At 40.0% G+C, this 16,646-nt stretch overlaps 1 long non-coding RNA gene across 1 annotated transcript; it reads left to right on the forward strand.

Annotated features, from left to right (window-relative positions):
• The first annotated feature begins 1,677 nt into the window (after nucleotides 1–1,677).
• Nucleotides 1,678–16,358, forward strand: LOC310676572. The gene is made up of 4 exons (XR_014510624.1): nucleotides 1,678–1,821; nucleotides 3,448–3,725; nucleotides 12,345–12,476; nucleotides 15,303–16,358. It is a non-coding gene; the product is annotated as an uncharacterized lncRNA (long non-coding RNA).
• Nucleotides 16,359–16,646: the final 288 nt, after the last annotated feature.

The raw sequence follows: 16,646 nt of genomic DNA on the forward strand, positions 1-16,646 counted from the left end.
GACTAGTGCCTTAACGTACATGTCACATGATCCATGACTGTTTTGTGCAATGTCAAAAAAATGTTTTTTGGGTGGCGCTGTGGGTTAAACCACAGAGCCTAGGACTTGCCAATCAGAAGGTCGACGGTTCGAATCCCCACGATGGGTTGAGCTCCCGTTGCTCAGTTCCTGCTCCTGCCAACCTAGCAGTTCGAAAGTACGTCAAAGTGCAAGTAGATAAACAGGTAGCGCTCCAGCAGGAAGGTAAACGGCGTTTCCATGCGCTGCTCTGGTTCGCCAGAAGCAGCTTAGTCATGCTGGCCACATGACCTGGAAACTGTACGCCGGCTCCCTCGGCCAATAAAGCGAGATGAGCGCCGCAACCCCAGAGTCGGCCACGATGGACCTAATGGTCAGGGGTCCCTTTAGGTGGGTGGTACGGAGTTCCTGGGACCAGCAAAGATGTCTTGTATTGTCTTAGTCCTGTACTCGAACCAATTCTCAGCATTTTAAAACTTGTATCTGTTGCCATTTTTATTGGATTGGCTTGAAATTTGGCAGAGTTGTAGACCCCATCAGGTAGATTATGTCTGCAGGTTCCATTTTTATAACATTTGAGTTTAAAGGCTTATAGTGTAGGTTTGCCATACGTCAGGAAATTCCTGACCAATCCTGGTTTCCGGGTGTAAAAATGGCATGGGGGGGATTTTGCTGAACTGGCAAAATGTCAGGGAATACCCGGGTGTATAGCAACATGATACAAAAAGCAACAGAAACAGCTCAAAAAGCTTAAAATCACTATTTTTGGGTTAGGTTCCCATCAAAAAAGCTTAATTTTGGTTGCTTTCTAAAAAAAAAAATCAATTAAAGAGGCCCAGGTGTGCTCCTTTGCTTTTTTTGCTAACCACTTTTGAATTATATTCAGAGCATCATATGTATTTTGCCAACTTTTATATAGGTGCAGAAGATTTGTTATAGCAAGAGCAGGACCTCACAACTTCAGGGTCTGGAGTATTGAATCTTGTCTAAATGATCCTCAACAAAACTCATTGATTAATACTGCACTGGCAAAAGTGATGTTGAACTTATTCCAAGTGGTCAAAGGTGAATCAGTCTGGAATATTTCCAGGTACGATGGGATATGCCACATTTCCTCTCTTATTTCTGATAGGATATGTGAAATTTGCAAGCAAAGCTGTCCCCATTTGGCATTTTACATCCACATCAGAAATGCCATGAGATGACGCTCTTTGTGTCCCCTGATCACCCTATCATGCCCCACGGGAGCTTGGCTTCCTCCTTTTGAGGTGCACATCTTCCGCAGACCATGCTCACTTCTGTTTCTGATTAGGGGTTTTTGCAGAGCAGACGTACACCCCTAGCATATACAAAGAACTTCAAAAGATTAAATACCACAAAATAAAGTAAAAAAGAAAGCTTTCTGGTGAAATGCAAAAACGTAATTGTTATGCCAGACACAGGATTTCTATCAGGAAGCAACTATTTGTTTCACTTATTTCCATAAAGAGGGATTCAATTCACCATGAATTCAGCTAGGTTATGTCACAATCTATCCACCTCAGTGATTATCAGAAGCAATAGACCTTTGACCAGGAAATGCTTGAAGGATGTAAGTTACACTCAGACAAGTGTTCGCACAGCTACAAAGCTACCTAAGTGCTTTGTCAGTTGAGAGACAGAAGTTGATGTAAACACAGTACAATATCTTTCATGTGTCAGGTTCAGATGACCCCAGGCCCTCCTGAATAAAGCTGTCTATAGCTGATGCAGAATACAGCAGACAACTGTCAGCTGTCATCCTTCAAGCTGATGCCCTTCAAGGTATAGTAACATTCCACTTTACTTTGAAATAACATCAGTTAAATATAACACTGTAATCAATATATGAGTGTTTAGGACACAATTGCATAAACTTAATAGACATTGGCCTAGGGAAACTGAAAAGAAAGAAGTTTAGAAATTTCCCAATTAGAAAAAAAATCAATCCAAAAATCATTTATTTATTTTTTGTGTTGTGTTAAAAGCTAGAACATGGTGCTATTTTTAAATAGATATAAATAGATATAAATTTAAATAGATATAAAAAAACAAACGAAATTGCTTTTTAAAAAATAAACAAATCCAGCATCTTCTATGAGCTTTGTATTCATCGAAGCTGAACACATTATTCCAAACTCTGAAAATCTAAACAATTACACAAATGCTGTTCTTTTTCTTCTTCCTTGCAAAAATGAATATTCTGGAGTTTCAATATATAAACCATGAATGATCCAAGTGCTAATTTTAGAATCTGCATTCTGAGTAGGATGGGGTATCTGCATACATGCAGATCATTGAAACATCTCCACTTTATACCAGGGCTGAGAACCTTTTTCAGGTGGTGGGGCAATTTGAGAGGTGGGTGAGACTGCCCATCTGTGAACCAATAGGTGTTACAGTAGCATCAGGTTACCCAAAGTATTCCCCCACCCCTTGCAGACTCAAACTACAGAGAAAGTCCCTTTTCAGGCAGTGGTACAAGATATATTGGATGCACAGTTAAGGCATGTGAACAAAATATAACTGAAAGGGGGAGGTCAAACAGAGGGCGAAAATACCCCTCTGTATAGTTACACACAACATGGGTGATAGCGTACTTCAGTGTATATTTGGTCTATCTGAATTAAACTTCCCAGGACATTTCTCAGGAGGGAAGCAAACAAACACAGACCAAGTGCATCATGAGCCTCGATTGTGTCTGCCAGTCATCTGGTTTCAAACTGTCAAGTCATGTCTATAGCATTCTCTTTATTGGTGACCTTTGCTGCTAGTGACTTTGACAAAAGTCTTCTGCACTGAAGGAAGTATATATATATATATTTTTTACATAAGTTTCAATTTATGATATTGTTTAGTGCAGAATGGACAAGAGGATTTGTCTTATTATTTAGGAAAGAAGAACCATTGGAACTGGACCAAACAGGCCCATATGGGAAATTTGCACTTATTTGCTTATTGAAAAGTTTAATAATAATTATTATACATGCATTTTTATATATCTCCTAGTGTTAAACATAAAATACCCAATCACCCAAACACATAATTATTATAAGAGGTAATAAAGGAATCCCATTTTGAAAAGCATTCAATTCGTATAATGTGCCCATTTCTTCAGTAGACCATATATGTTGATTCAGCCATCCTTGCAATTTCCAGTATTGTTAGCTGCTCTGCTCTGATAGTCCAAATTATTAAGGTCCCCCAATATCAGGCAAGGTGTTTTCTAAAATGGATGCCTCACCCTTCTCTGCCAGTTGGCATTTTCAGGTCAGCTTAGGGAAAAAAGAAATAAAAATACAACATACATATAGGTAGATCTCTGACAGGTTTGCAGCCGATCCTCAAGAATTCTGACTCCCAATTATTTAACAATAGCCACAATAAAAAGGTGTTCTCTTTCTTTATTAGACAGCTGAGATGAAGAAACTGAAGGTTTGGAACATCAAGAAAGGATCTCCGTGGTAGGACTATGAGTTCGGTTCTAGAATTACAGAAAGAATCCTGGCTGAATGTATGTGCAGAGACAGCCGGGTCTTTAATTTTAAGAGGACGTTGCTGCTGCTGTCTTCCAGAGCAGATTTTGAAAGGGAACAGAGAGCAGCAGGGTTAAGAGAAGTAGATCACTTTGTATGAGTGCAATACTCTGCACACCTGCAGTTTTGGTTGCAACCCTACATCAAGAAGAGGTGTGCCACTTCTCATTCTTCCCCCCCCCCCATACCAACTCCCTCACTATGCTACACTGCAAGCTATTTTTAAACTATTGTTGTTCAGACAAGAATGGGGAAAAGTCAATAGCCATCAAACAAGTAGGGACAATAACAACACTAATAATGCTAACACTAACTACTGTACTAATAATATATAATGTATTTTGACTAGGCTTGAATAAACATGTGTTGCTGAAGTGACATACAGTGGTATCTCGGGTTACATATGCTTCAGGTTACAGACTCTGCTAACCCAGAAATAGTACCTTGGGCTAAGAACTTTGCTTCAGGATGAGAACAGAAATTGTGCTATGGCGGCGCAGCAGCAGCAGGAGGTCCCATTAGCTAAAGCGATGCTTCAGGTTAAGAACAGTTTCAGGTTAAGAACGGACCTCCGGAACGAATTAAGTACTTAACCTGAGGTACCACTGTAATAGAAAACGAGGCAGAAGAGCAGTTTGTGAAACAGGAACATATGTTTAATTCACCTTGGGAGTTCTCACTGGCATACCTTACTCTGAGTCACACCTGAGCCCTCTGGAGTTTTTTTCAGTGCATTCCAGAGCATATCTATTCAGAAGTAAGTCCCACTGAGTTTATTAGGGATTCCTCCTAGGGTGTTGGATTGCAGCATCTATGTGACTTGTGACCTTCCTAAAGAACTCAGGACTCCCTCTAAGTTTCAGCTAGATCAGCTTGATCTATTTCAAGGTGGTGGTTTCAGGGAGTTCCTCCACATCCACCCTATTCCATTTGTTACCGGAGCTTTTTTATTGATCGTTCCCCCTACCACATAGACAATAAGTCTACAGTTTGGTTCATACATAGCTTTATTTAGGCAACAGCTTATTTAAATCTTCTGTGCTCAGAAATTGCTTTGACAGTGATATTATTACATTGGCAACACTACTGCATTAGTTGACAACATAATTGTTAAGCCATCTTCACCAGCATTTTCAATTTCAATCAGCAGATATGCACAGTTCAGGTAGATATGTGCCTCTCTTTAGGAAGTGATTCCTTTTATCTCACACTATATTAGCAGCACCCTGTGCAATGCTAGAATTCATCCCTCCTGACTCCCACACTCTCCTGCAGCGCAGCACTAAATGTGAGCACACTGGTCATGCCACTCTAAAACTGCCTCTGTTGTGAGGATGCTTATAACCTACCATCTGTTCTCTTCTACCTGACAGCTCCTTGTAGGGAGCCGCCCAGCGTAGTTGAGGAAACCCAGCCAGGTGGGTAGGGAATAAATAATAATAATAATAATAATAATAATAATAATAAAAGTTATTATTATTATTATTATTATTATTATTATTATTATTATCTCCTTCATGGATCACTGCCTTGCCGTGGCGAAGGGGCTTGAAGAACTCAGAGAAGCTATGAACTATGCCGAGCAGGGCACCCAAGATGAACAGGTCATAGTGGAGAGTTTTGACCAAACATGATCCACCTGGAGGAGGAACCGGCAAGCCACTCCAGTATCCCTGCCAAGAAAACTCCATGGACAAAGACAACAGGCATATAAAAGTTATGATGCTGGAAGATGAGCCCCTCAGGTCGGATGGCGTCCAACATGCTACTGGGGAAGAGCGGAGGACAAGTACAAGTAGATCCAGAGCTGATGAAGCGGCTGGGCTAAAGCCGAAAGGACGTTCAGTTGCGGATATGCCTGGAAGCGAAAGGAAAGTCCAATGCTGTAAAGAAAAATATTGCATAGGAACCTGGAATATAAGAACCATGAACCTGGGTAAGTTGGATGTGGTCAAAAATGAGATGGCAAGAATAAATATTGACATCCTGGGCATCAGTGAACTAAAATGGACGGGAATGGGCGAATTGAGTTCGGATGACCATCATATCTACTACTGTGGGCAAGAAACCCGCAAAAGAAATGGAGTGGCCCTCATAGTCAACAAAAGAGTGGCAAAAGCAGTACTGGGATGCAATCTCAAAAATGATAGAATGATCTCGATACGAATCCAAGGCAGACCTTTTAACATAACAGTAATCCAAGTTTATGCACCAACTACTGGTGCTGAAGAAACTGAAATTGACCAATTCTATGAAGACTTACAACACCTTATAGAAGTGACACCAAAGAAGGATGTTCTTCTCATTATAGGGGATTGGAATGCTAAAGTAGGAAATCAAGAGATAAAAGGAACAACTGGCAAGTCTGGCCTTGGAGAGCAAAATGAAGCAGGGCAAAGGCTAATAGAGTTCTGTCAAGAGAACAAGCTGGTCATCACAAACATGCTTTTCCAACAACACAAGAGACGACTCTACACATGGACATCACCAGATGGGCAGCATCGAAATCAGATTGATTATATTCTCTGCAGCCAAAGATGGAGAAGCTCTATACAGTCAGCAAAAACAAGACCTGGAGCTGACTGTGGCTCAGATCATCAGCTTCTTATAGCAAAATTCAAGCTTAAACTGAAGAAAGTAGGAAAAACCACTGGGCCGGTAAGATACAATCTAAATCAAATACCTTATGAATACACAGTGGAAGTGAGGAACAGGTTTAAGGATTTAGAATTGCTAGACAGAGTGCCTGCAGAACTATGGATGGAGGCTCGCAACATTATACAGGAGGCAGCAACGAAAACCATCCCAATGAAAAGGAAATGCAATAAAGCAAAGTGGCTGTCCAATGAGGCCTTACAAATAGCGGGGGAGAGAAGGCAAGCAAAATGCGAGGGAGATAGAGAAAGATACAGGAAATTGAATGCAGATTTCCAAAAAAATAGCAAGGAGAGACAAGAAGGCCTTCTTAAATGAGCAATGCAAAGAAATAGAGGAAAACAACAGAATGGGAAGAACCAGAGATCTGTTCAAGAAAATTGGAGATATGAAAGGAACATTTCGTTCAAAGATTGCCATAATAAAGGACAAAAGTGGTAAGGACCTAACAGAAGCAGAAGACATCAAGAAGAGGTGGCAAACATACACAGAGGAATTATACCAGAAAGATATGGATGTCTCGTACACCCCAGGTAGTGGAGTTTCTGACCTTGAGCCAGACATCCTGGAGAGTGAAGTCAAATGGGCCTTGGAAAGCACTGCAAATAACAAGGCTAGTGGAAGTGATGGTATTCCAGCTGAACTATTTAAAATTTTAAAAGATGATGCTGTTAAGGTGCTACACTCAATATGCCAGCAAGTTTGGAAAACTCAGCAGTGGCCAGAGGATTGGAGAAGATCAGTCTGCATCCCAATCCCAAAGAAGGGCAGTGCTAAAGAATGCTCCAACTACTGCACAATTGCACTCATTTCACACGCTAGCAAGGTTATGTTTAAAATAATAGTACTACTTCACAGAAACTTGTGTGAAGATTGAAATAATCTAATTGCCTGATTCTGTTACCCTTTACAAAGTAGCACTCAAGGTGCTTTATTGGCACAATACTTACTACACACCAACACCCACCCACACCAACCATTAACAATACCGCCTTCAGCATTGTAAAGCTGTTTTTACTCCTGCCAACCACAATGTGGCTGTGCTTCATTATGAAACTATATCAACAAATGAGCAACAAACTATATCAATCAAATGTTTTAATGGAATTATAAAGATATGATTTGTTGCAATAGGATCTGCATGCATATTACAGAGCCACCATTTTCATTCCTTAAGTGAACCTCTCAATTTCAGTTTCTCGCAATTTCTCATTTTTCCTGGCTTAAATTTATGGATCCACATTTCCACATTAGTTTGCAATTTTAAAAGGGGGGGAGGACCATAAACATTTTTTGTGTGAATTTCTTCTAATAAGCACATTTCTCTATGAAATTTTGTTTAATATAGCAACTTTTGCAAAGTGATTTTCATGAGTATATGTATGTATGTGCACAGTTTTCTAAAGCAAATGCTTTCCCCCCTACACTTTGCCTGGCTGCACATCTGCATTGAAAAATTCAGAGAAGTGTGAAGTTGTATCTGTGGGGTACAAGTGTATAGCTGCTTCACCTTTGGAAGGAAGGTCAGAGTAGAAAACAGGATCCTATTATCCTTGAAAGAAAAGATGCCTATCACTTGTGGGGGGCACCCCTGCAACAAAACAACAACCCAGACATGCCTCCTTCTAGCAATGGTGATTTCTGCCTGTTGGGAAGAGAGTGAAGACTGGAAAGGCAAAGCCCTGACTCACCAACTCAACATCTGCTCCACAGCCAAAACATCAGCCTAAGTAGGAAGTCCATGAGTACCCCTCCCACCCTGTCATGTCCTTGCTGTGGAGCAGATCAATGACCCAGTGTTTTGTTATTCCCCAATTAGCTTAATATCCTGGAGTTTGATGAGCAGTGAAGGCACCCATGAGAGAGGATGTGGACTGTGAGATGATGTTACAGTCACATGGTGCGGGCAAGCAACATGCTGTGGACAATGATGATGTCACTCCTGATGAACATTTGCAGACGCATTTAGGCAGCCTAACCCAGGCATTTGTGAATGATGTGCAAATTTCACAACAGACACACGTCACTCTAAAACTTGATGATAAATTGATTTGGATATGATATCCTTATTACCAGAATATACTTGGGGTTTTAAGCTGCTTTTTAAAAAGACAGTGACATTCCATGAGTGACTTATACATAAGTGCAAGAGGCAGTTTGAAGCAGGAAAATCTTGTTCCGGTCAGAAGCACCAAACTCCATGAATAAATCCTTTTGAAACGAATTCTTCCTCTTTCTATAATGAACATATCCTATACAACTACTAAACTAGTTGTGATTCATCTGATTAGAATCCACCCCAACATAATTCTTTATGTTGAATTTTTGTCTATGTAATTCCTTTTTTGACATAGCATATTAATTTTAACTTTTTTTAGGGGGCAGTGGAAAGATATATTGGTGGCATCTTATTAAATGCTTCCACCTCATTTCATTGCCATGCATCACTGATTTGCGGTAGAGTCTAATAGTTTACTTACTTGGTTTTGGTTCCCTTTCCAATCATTCCCTTGTATTCAAAACAATTACCAGAGAACACACATTAATATAAAGCCTTGTTGCTTGACTAAAAGAATTGACTGAACAAACAGTATTAATTTTAACTCTCTTTAATACATTTCTCTGGCAGTCTTTCAAACTTTTCCACTACTTTCTCCCCTAAGCTTACCATGCCTCAGCTAATTCCTAGCTAGGTAGCCCACCTATATATCTCAAATAGGATGTTTTATTTTACTACCTGCAATGTGGATTCCTTTTCTTTCTTAAATGTCCAGCCACGTCATTGCTATAGGCATGGCTGAGGTAGCATCTGAAGATGATGGACTGATAGAGGTATGAGGAGGTGCCATTAAAGACTATACACAGAACCACACTTAGGTAGCCTGAAATCTTGGCAGTGATATGCCCCAGGATAGGTTAAGCCCTGACTGCATGGTGTGGATGGTTGAACATTCTTAGTTGTGTGCAATGGATGAAAGGAATTCACTTAATATTTATAATCCTAATGTGGAATGGGAAGGTAATACTTGCACCAGGGGCAGATTTAGGCAAACGTGACCAGTTCAGTTGCACTAGGTGCGGAGCCTTGAGGATTCCAAAAATCTTATAATAATAATAATTATAATAATTTATTATTTATACCCGGCCCATCTGGCTGAGTTTCCCCAGCCACTCTGGGTAGCTCCCAATTGAGTGTTACAAGCAATACAGCATTAAATATTAAAAACTTCCCTAAACAGGGCTGCCTTCAGATGTCTTTTAAAGATAAGATAGCTGCTTATTTCCTTCACATCTGAAGGGAGGGCGTTCCACAGGGCAGGCGCCACTACCGAGAAGGCCCTCTAGTTCCCTGTAACCTCACTTCTCACAACGAGGGAACCGGCAGAAGGCCCTTGGTGCTGGATCTCAGTGTCTGGGCTGAATGATGGGGGTGGAGACGCTCCTTCAGGTATACAGGACCGAGGCCATTTAGAGCTTTAAAGGTCAGCACCAACACTTTGAATTGTACTCGGAAACCTACTGGGAGCCAATGCAGATCTCTCAGGACCATGTTATGTGGTCCCGGCAGCCATTCCCAGTCACCAGTCTAGCTGCCGCATTCTGGATTAATTGCAGTTTCCAGGTCACCTTCAAAGGTATCCCCACATAGAGCACATTGCAGTAGTCCAAGTGGGAGCATGCATCACTCTGGCAAGACAGTCTGTGGGCAGGTGGAATGGAAGGCAAGAAGGGTGGGTATGTTGAATTTTGGTGTCACACAGGTTGCCAAAAAAAAATTGAGGCCCCAAGATCTGTCATTGGTTCCACTCTTTTCTGCCTTCTCCAGACCCCACTTGGAATATTGTGTTCATTTTTGTGCACCACCGTTCCAGAAGACAAAGTAGAACATGCACAGAGGAGGACAGCTAAGTTCACAAAGGGTCTGGAAACCAAGCCTTATGAGGAACGTTTGAGGGAACTGGGTGTGTTTAGCTTGGAGAAAAGGTGACTAAGAAAATATATATCTTCAAATATGTAAAGGGCTGCTACATGGAAGATGGAGCAAGCATCATGAATAACTAAACATTATGAATAACTTTCTGATGATAAGAGCTGTTCAACAGTGGAATGGACTACGTTGAAATGATTATTGAGCTGTGATTTCTGCACTGTAGGGAGTTGAATCAGATGACTTATTGAGTCCCTTTCAAATCTGCAATTCTATGATTCTATGAGGCCAGTGAGTTTGCCTCTGCAGTTGCTATGCCACTGCCAAGCTGCTGCCACTGACAAAGCTCTTTTTCTGTCCAAAAGAACCTCCAAACTAGGCCACTCCCAATTCCGGCTGTGTCTCATTGATCTATCTCTTGCCTTGCTTGAGAATAAAGGGGTGGGGATGTCTGGGACAGCACATAAGTAATGTCTTCTCACTCCCCCCAACCCCTTGCACTCCTCCCAACCCCCGGACTTTTAGCTGGAAGTGGCTTCATGCTCCATTTCCATTCTGTCCCACAAATGTGCTCCCCCCCCCCCAGACCTGTTTGTTTCTGCACCAGGAAGCAGTATTGTTCTTGTATTTTTATGTTCAGAAGATTGAGCTGTTCTTATTTTAGAAAATCCAGACCAATTTATTAGGGATTTATCATGTGATGCTCTGCAACAGCCAGGCACTATGGAGTTCTATTATGGTGATTTATGAAGGCAATGATAATGACACCTACAGTAAAACGTGCCCATGGGATACCTTGTCACAAACTGACTGATTAAATTTGATGGACAATTTAATTTAGTTACTAAGGAAAACTAAACAACACCCCACCTAAAAAAAATCCCCAACCTTCAAATTAAAAGTTCACCATTATATTTTTATATAAATCAAGCAATTCAAGACAGATTCTTACAAGAGGGATTAAAGAGATAGGTTGTTGCAATCATCATCTGTGCACAAATTTCTTTTACCTTTCTGAGTGAACTTAATTGAACTCCATGGGTCCATAACATAGGACCATAAACCTGTGCTGGGATTATGTGTAATCTTTTGATAACAGTGCTACATAAGTGGGAAATGGTGCAAACCACAGCTTGCCAATTTGTTGCTTATTCTTAAACACAGCCTTTCTCAACCTTTGTTTCCCAGATGTTGTTGGAGTATAACTCTTATCATTCCGAGCCAGCATGGCCAGTAGGCACGGATGATGGGAACTGTAGTTCACCTGGGAAAGACTGCATTAATGTATAAACTTATGTTGACACTATGGAGCTATTGGGAGGCATCACAGCGCAAGGAGTTCCATATGTGTGTTTCTCGCATGCTTATTACCTGGGTTGTTGTTTTCATAATGCAAATCAAGATCTATTAATATGAATCAGTCTTTTAGATACATCTAATTTAGGAATGATACCACATTAGACCTAACAACAGGATGAATTTTGTAATTGTTGAGTTTTGGAAATTGGGGTTTTATTACATTCACTGATCACTACCACCTCTGTGTCTCAGAACTCTCATTTTTAGCCCCTTTCCCACATGCCAGGGAGAAAGAAAGGATAATGTTTTAGTGCTGTAGCCCTGGACCCTGCAGATTTCACCTACCATATGCATTTAGCAGCTGTTTTCTGGATCCAAGCTACCAACCAATGTACTTTATCACTAGGCAAGGTCCAGTTATAATTATTTAACTATTTCTAGAATAATTATTGAAATGAGACTACTTACTGTCAGATCATCTCCTCCTTGATCATCTCCAGAGTAAAAAAGCAATACATTGAAGCACAGCCCTTTTAAAGTGTTTGTGCTCTCATACCAGCATTATGCAATCATTATGTAAGTTTTTCCTATTATGCATGTATGATTGAGAATAAATATTTTAAATATTATTAAAGTTCACTTGTAAGACAGACACTTTCTTATTTTTGAACAGTCCCTGGTTTGCTAATCTAATTTTTGCTGTTGATTTCCTTTTCTCCATACAATAACTGGGTTGTTGTTGTTATTATTTGAATGGGGGAGTCGATTTATTTCACATATACTTTCAGCCATTGTGCTCCATTTTAGAGTGATGTGGATCTGACTGCCAATGATGCTAAGATTTCAGAAAATAATGCAGAGTTCAGAAAATATTATTGTATTTTTTACAGGTTTATGCGAGGCAGCGATCAAATTGTATTTGTTCTCATCAGTATCACTAGGTGTTCAATGAAATGTGAAAATATATTCATGAAAAATTACTTTTTAACACATTTGAGTTGCTGAAGAAAACACACAATCAGGTAATGTCCCTATTCTTATTAATTTTATTGTTGATTTGTGGAGGGGTAGAGAGAAAAAGAAATGTGCTAAAAGGGTGCCAGTACTTTTATTATTTGTGTGATGCCTGACAAACAGTGCTACTCAGCAGATTTTTATTCAGAGAAAATTGGAACACGTATTTATGAATTTAGAGGAGACATTTAAGGTCAATTTTTTTTTGACAGAATAGGCTTAACGTATTATGTGAAATGCAGAGATTTGAACATGTGTTTTTTCTCATACACATTCATTAACTGCAGTGTAGGGAAAAAATGTCCTGTGATTGTCACACATAACTCTCTAAGGCTGCACATAATTAGGTGTGATCCATTGTCTAGAAGAAGGTGGGATTAATGAATTCTGCATTCTCCTAATTTACATGCTGACTCTGGTGTCTTGAATGTCATGAGTTGAAATCAATGGAAGAAATAATGTTTGTTTCAAACTGGACCTAGCCAAATGGTTTTCAAGCTACTCAGCCTTATCACTTCGCTCAGAGAAGCAAGAAAAAAGACTGGAAAGGAACAAATCAACTGTGAGCTCATCTGTGAAAGTCCACACATTTGGCTCAGTGTGTCATGTGAACCAGGCCACTGTGTTGAAAATCGCAGTCTTATTATAGATCAAGTCACTATTTCAGTGTTACCTAATCTAAGGATATCTGGGATTTCTGGAAAGCATCTTTAACAATGAAAGCTACTAATATAATAGACTAGTAGATAATAATAATAATAATAATAATAATAATAATAATAATAATAATAATACAATTTTATTTATATCCCACCCTCCCCAGCCTAAGCTGAAGCCAGGCTCAGAGCGGCTAACATCAATAAAAGTAACACAGCTTGATGCTGTGTTGATGCTAGTCTTTGTTAGTAGAGAAATCTGAAAGGGAAATGAGTAACACATTCTGTGAATCAACTTCCAACAAGGCCCTCCTGCTTTCTAAGATGCTATTGCTTCATCCTTCATTTTAGCAGATCCAGCAGTCCTTCAAGTGTTCATAGCAGAGTTGGTATGGTCATCATAAGTCAATGGCAAAATATTTTTATGTAGATGTGTAGGAGCCAACTCCTAGGGGCTAAAAGGTCTTCATCCCCTCCAATAAAATATTTGAGGAGGTTGGGCCCCCCTAAAGTTGATGGGCATTGCCATTCAAATGGGGTGTGGGTGTGGGTGGGTGTGTACCGTGTCATGTGATTTATTATGTGGGTGGGCTTACCTGCCCACCCTATTTTATTCAGGTTTGCATCCCTGTGCAGATGTAATCGTAGAGCATTACAGTAGCCAAATTACTATAGCAAACTTAACTAAAGATGCTAGACAACATGTCAATTTAGCAACTATGAAGAAATGCTTCAACTTTAATATAGAACTTTCATAAATTTGTACCTGAAAGTGAGACAAGTAAGAAATCATATAAAATCCTAATCCCATTCAGTCTTGCTGGCCTATAAAATATTCCTGTTTCTTCCATAAACTTATTGCATTATTGTATCAGAAGGTCTTGTAAGGGAAAGTGGGATGCAGAATTTGCCTTCTTCACTGAGTTCCTGCACATGTAATGTAATTCGAAATAACCCTGTAGAATTGCTTAGCTTTCCAATAGAGAACTTTTAGGCTCCAGTTAGTTAGTAATTTGGTGATGCTGCTGTTTTTGAAAAGGGATTTAAATGAACTGTGTAACTGGAGCTTTCAGGGATGCTTTTATCAGATGTATTAAGTTTCTTGAATCATTTTGTTTCTTATTTACTTAGCAATCTGTCTTGCACAGACAGATTAATTCTTGCCATAGTTCAACGTAATTGCCTGGTAATCTACTTTGGATTTATGCCAAACTATGCATCCATCCATCCATCCATCCATCCATCTAGCTAACCTACCTAATGGTGAACATTCCCTGAATAATAGTTCCCTGAATAATACTGGCTGCTTGGATGTTGCTCTTTGGTTTTTGATCCGAAACTGGGATAAAGCCACACTAGCCTGGAGCCAATGTCTTATTGAGAAGGCCAAGCAATCAGAAGGAGGCATCCTTAATGAGTCACCACCACCTTCTCAACTGTGTCTCTGGATTCAACATGGTGACCCACCCATCCTAATAAACATCCATGGTAAACTAGTTAGTTTCCTGCTTGAGGACCGAGCAGGATATTTGGGGATGAGGTTCACAAGTGGCCTAAGAGGACACCTTTTCCACCAACCTCTCAGTGTTAAAGCAAGCAGGGATGTGGTGCTGGTTGATTTAGCTAACTGGATGCATGAATGAGCAAGGTTACCTTGCTCATAACTGGTAGGTGGTACAAGAAGTCAGGGATGTTAATATCTGCTTCCCAGTGAACACCCTAAGGCAGCTTGAGGAAGAAGGGTCACCTGCCCAACCTTCTTCTCTTTGCTGACTGCCACAGAAAGGATTATGTGGCATGAGTCTTTGCATGAGTACATGGTTCCTTTCCCTGCAACAGTGAGGAGGACAGGAAGGGTAGCCATATCTGTATCACATGCCACTTGTGCCTGTGCTTTCAGATGACGATAGAAATCCTTCACAACCTGGTTATCTGTGTATGAAGTACTTATTGCTGAGAACAGGTTTACAGCATAAAATATTAACTGTAGGCAAGAACTAAGTTAGGAATAGCGAACATAGACTATTTAAATCAATTTTGCCATTTATTTTGATTCATATCCTAACATATAATTGATGCTCCTAAGCTTGACAGAAATTTAATCGCAGTGTCACTAATGAAATGTTGACATTATCAGCAGCTCTCCCTGTAACGTATCTTTTATTACTGTGTTAATAGAGTGTACGCCATTCAAATTATAGAGATGGAAGAGAACCAAGGGTCATTTAGCTCACACTTCTAAACTGGCAAGATATCCTATGCACAAACCTTTCCTGATAGATTCTCCATCCAAATCTGTTCAAAAGGTAATTATATAACTTCACTGGGAGACCTGTTTCGTTGCTCAGCCATTCATACAATTAGGAAGTCATCATTCCCCCCACCCCGATAGCCAGTCTACATCTGCTGTACTTCAGTTTGAATCTATTGATTGTGGGCACCAGTGCCTTGGAAGATAATCAGTCATTCTTCTCATTTTTCCACCGCAACAGTTTTGTTGTCAAATTTCCCTTCAGCCTTTTCTCCATGCAGAGAAAGCCTCATTGTTTAATTAGCTATGATTCATGTAAACTTTTATTTAGGGACAAGGGGATTTCTCCCATTTCATTTCTTTACTGCTCATCTGGTTTGCTCTGGGGTTTCTCTGTGATTGCAATGTTTCCAAACTGAGTAAATGATCAGTAAAATGGCAAATGAATGTAATGTATGCAAGTGCAAAGTAATGCATTTCATGGCAAAAAAACCCTCTAAATTCACATATACGCCTATGGGATCTGAACTGGTGGTGATTGACCAGAAACAATACTTTAGGTTTAATGAAGATGTTCAACCAGTTTGCAACAGCTATGAAAAAGGTGGATTCCACATTATGGATCATTAAGAAAGAGATCAAAAATAAAACTGTCAATATCATAATGGATACAGATATATGGTGTGACCACACTAGGAATAGTGTGTATAGTTCTGGTTGCCTCATCTCAAAAAGGATGTCATATAGTTTGGAAAGTTCAGAGAAAAGGCAACCAAAATGATCAAGGAAATTGAACAACTATCCTATGAAGACAGGTTATACTATTTGGGGCTTTTTTTAGTTTGAAGGGGGAAGATGAGTAAGGGATGTTACATGTTAGAGATTTATAAAGTTATGCAGGGTGATGAGAAAGTAGATGTTAAGTCTCCCTTCCAGTTCTAGAACCCAGGACCATCCAATGAAGCTAAATGTTGGAATATTCAGGACTGTAGGAGCTAACTCCTAGGGGCAGAGGTCTCATTGCCCTCCACAAAGCTGATGGCTATTGCCATTTAAATAGTGTGTGTGTGTGTGCGCGCGCACCACGTTTTGTGACTGATTATGCAGGGCAGGGCTTACCTGCTCCCCAATATTTTATTCAAGACAACACTCCTGTTAATAACAAAGAAAATACATCTTCACACAGCACCTAGTTAAAATATGGAATCTGCTCCCACAAGAGGTAGAGATGGTCTCCACTGTCAGAGGCAATATGCATCTGAATATCAGTT

The sequence above is a fragment of the Podarcis tiliguerta genome (genome assembly GCF_965153285.1).
Source record: "Podarcis tiliguerta genome assembly, chromosome: 4".
Classification (NCBI taxonomy): Eukaryota; Metazoa; Chordata; class Lepidosauria; order Squamata; family Lacertidae; genus Podarcis; species Podarcis tiliguerta.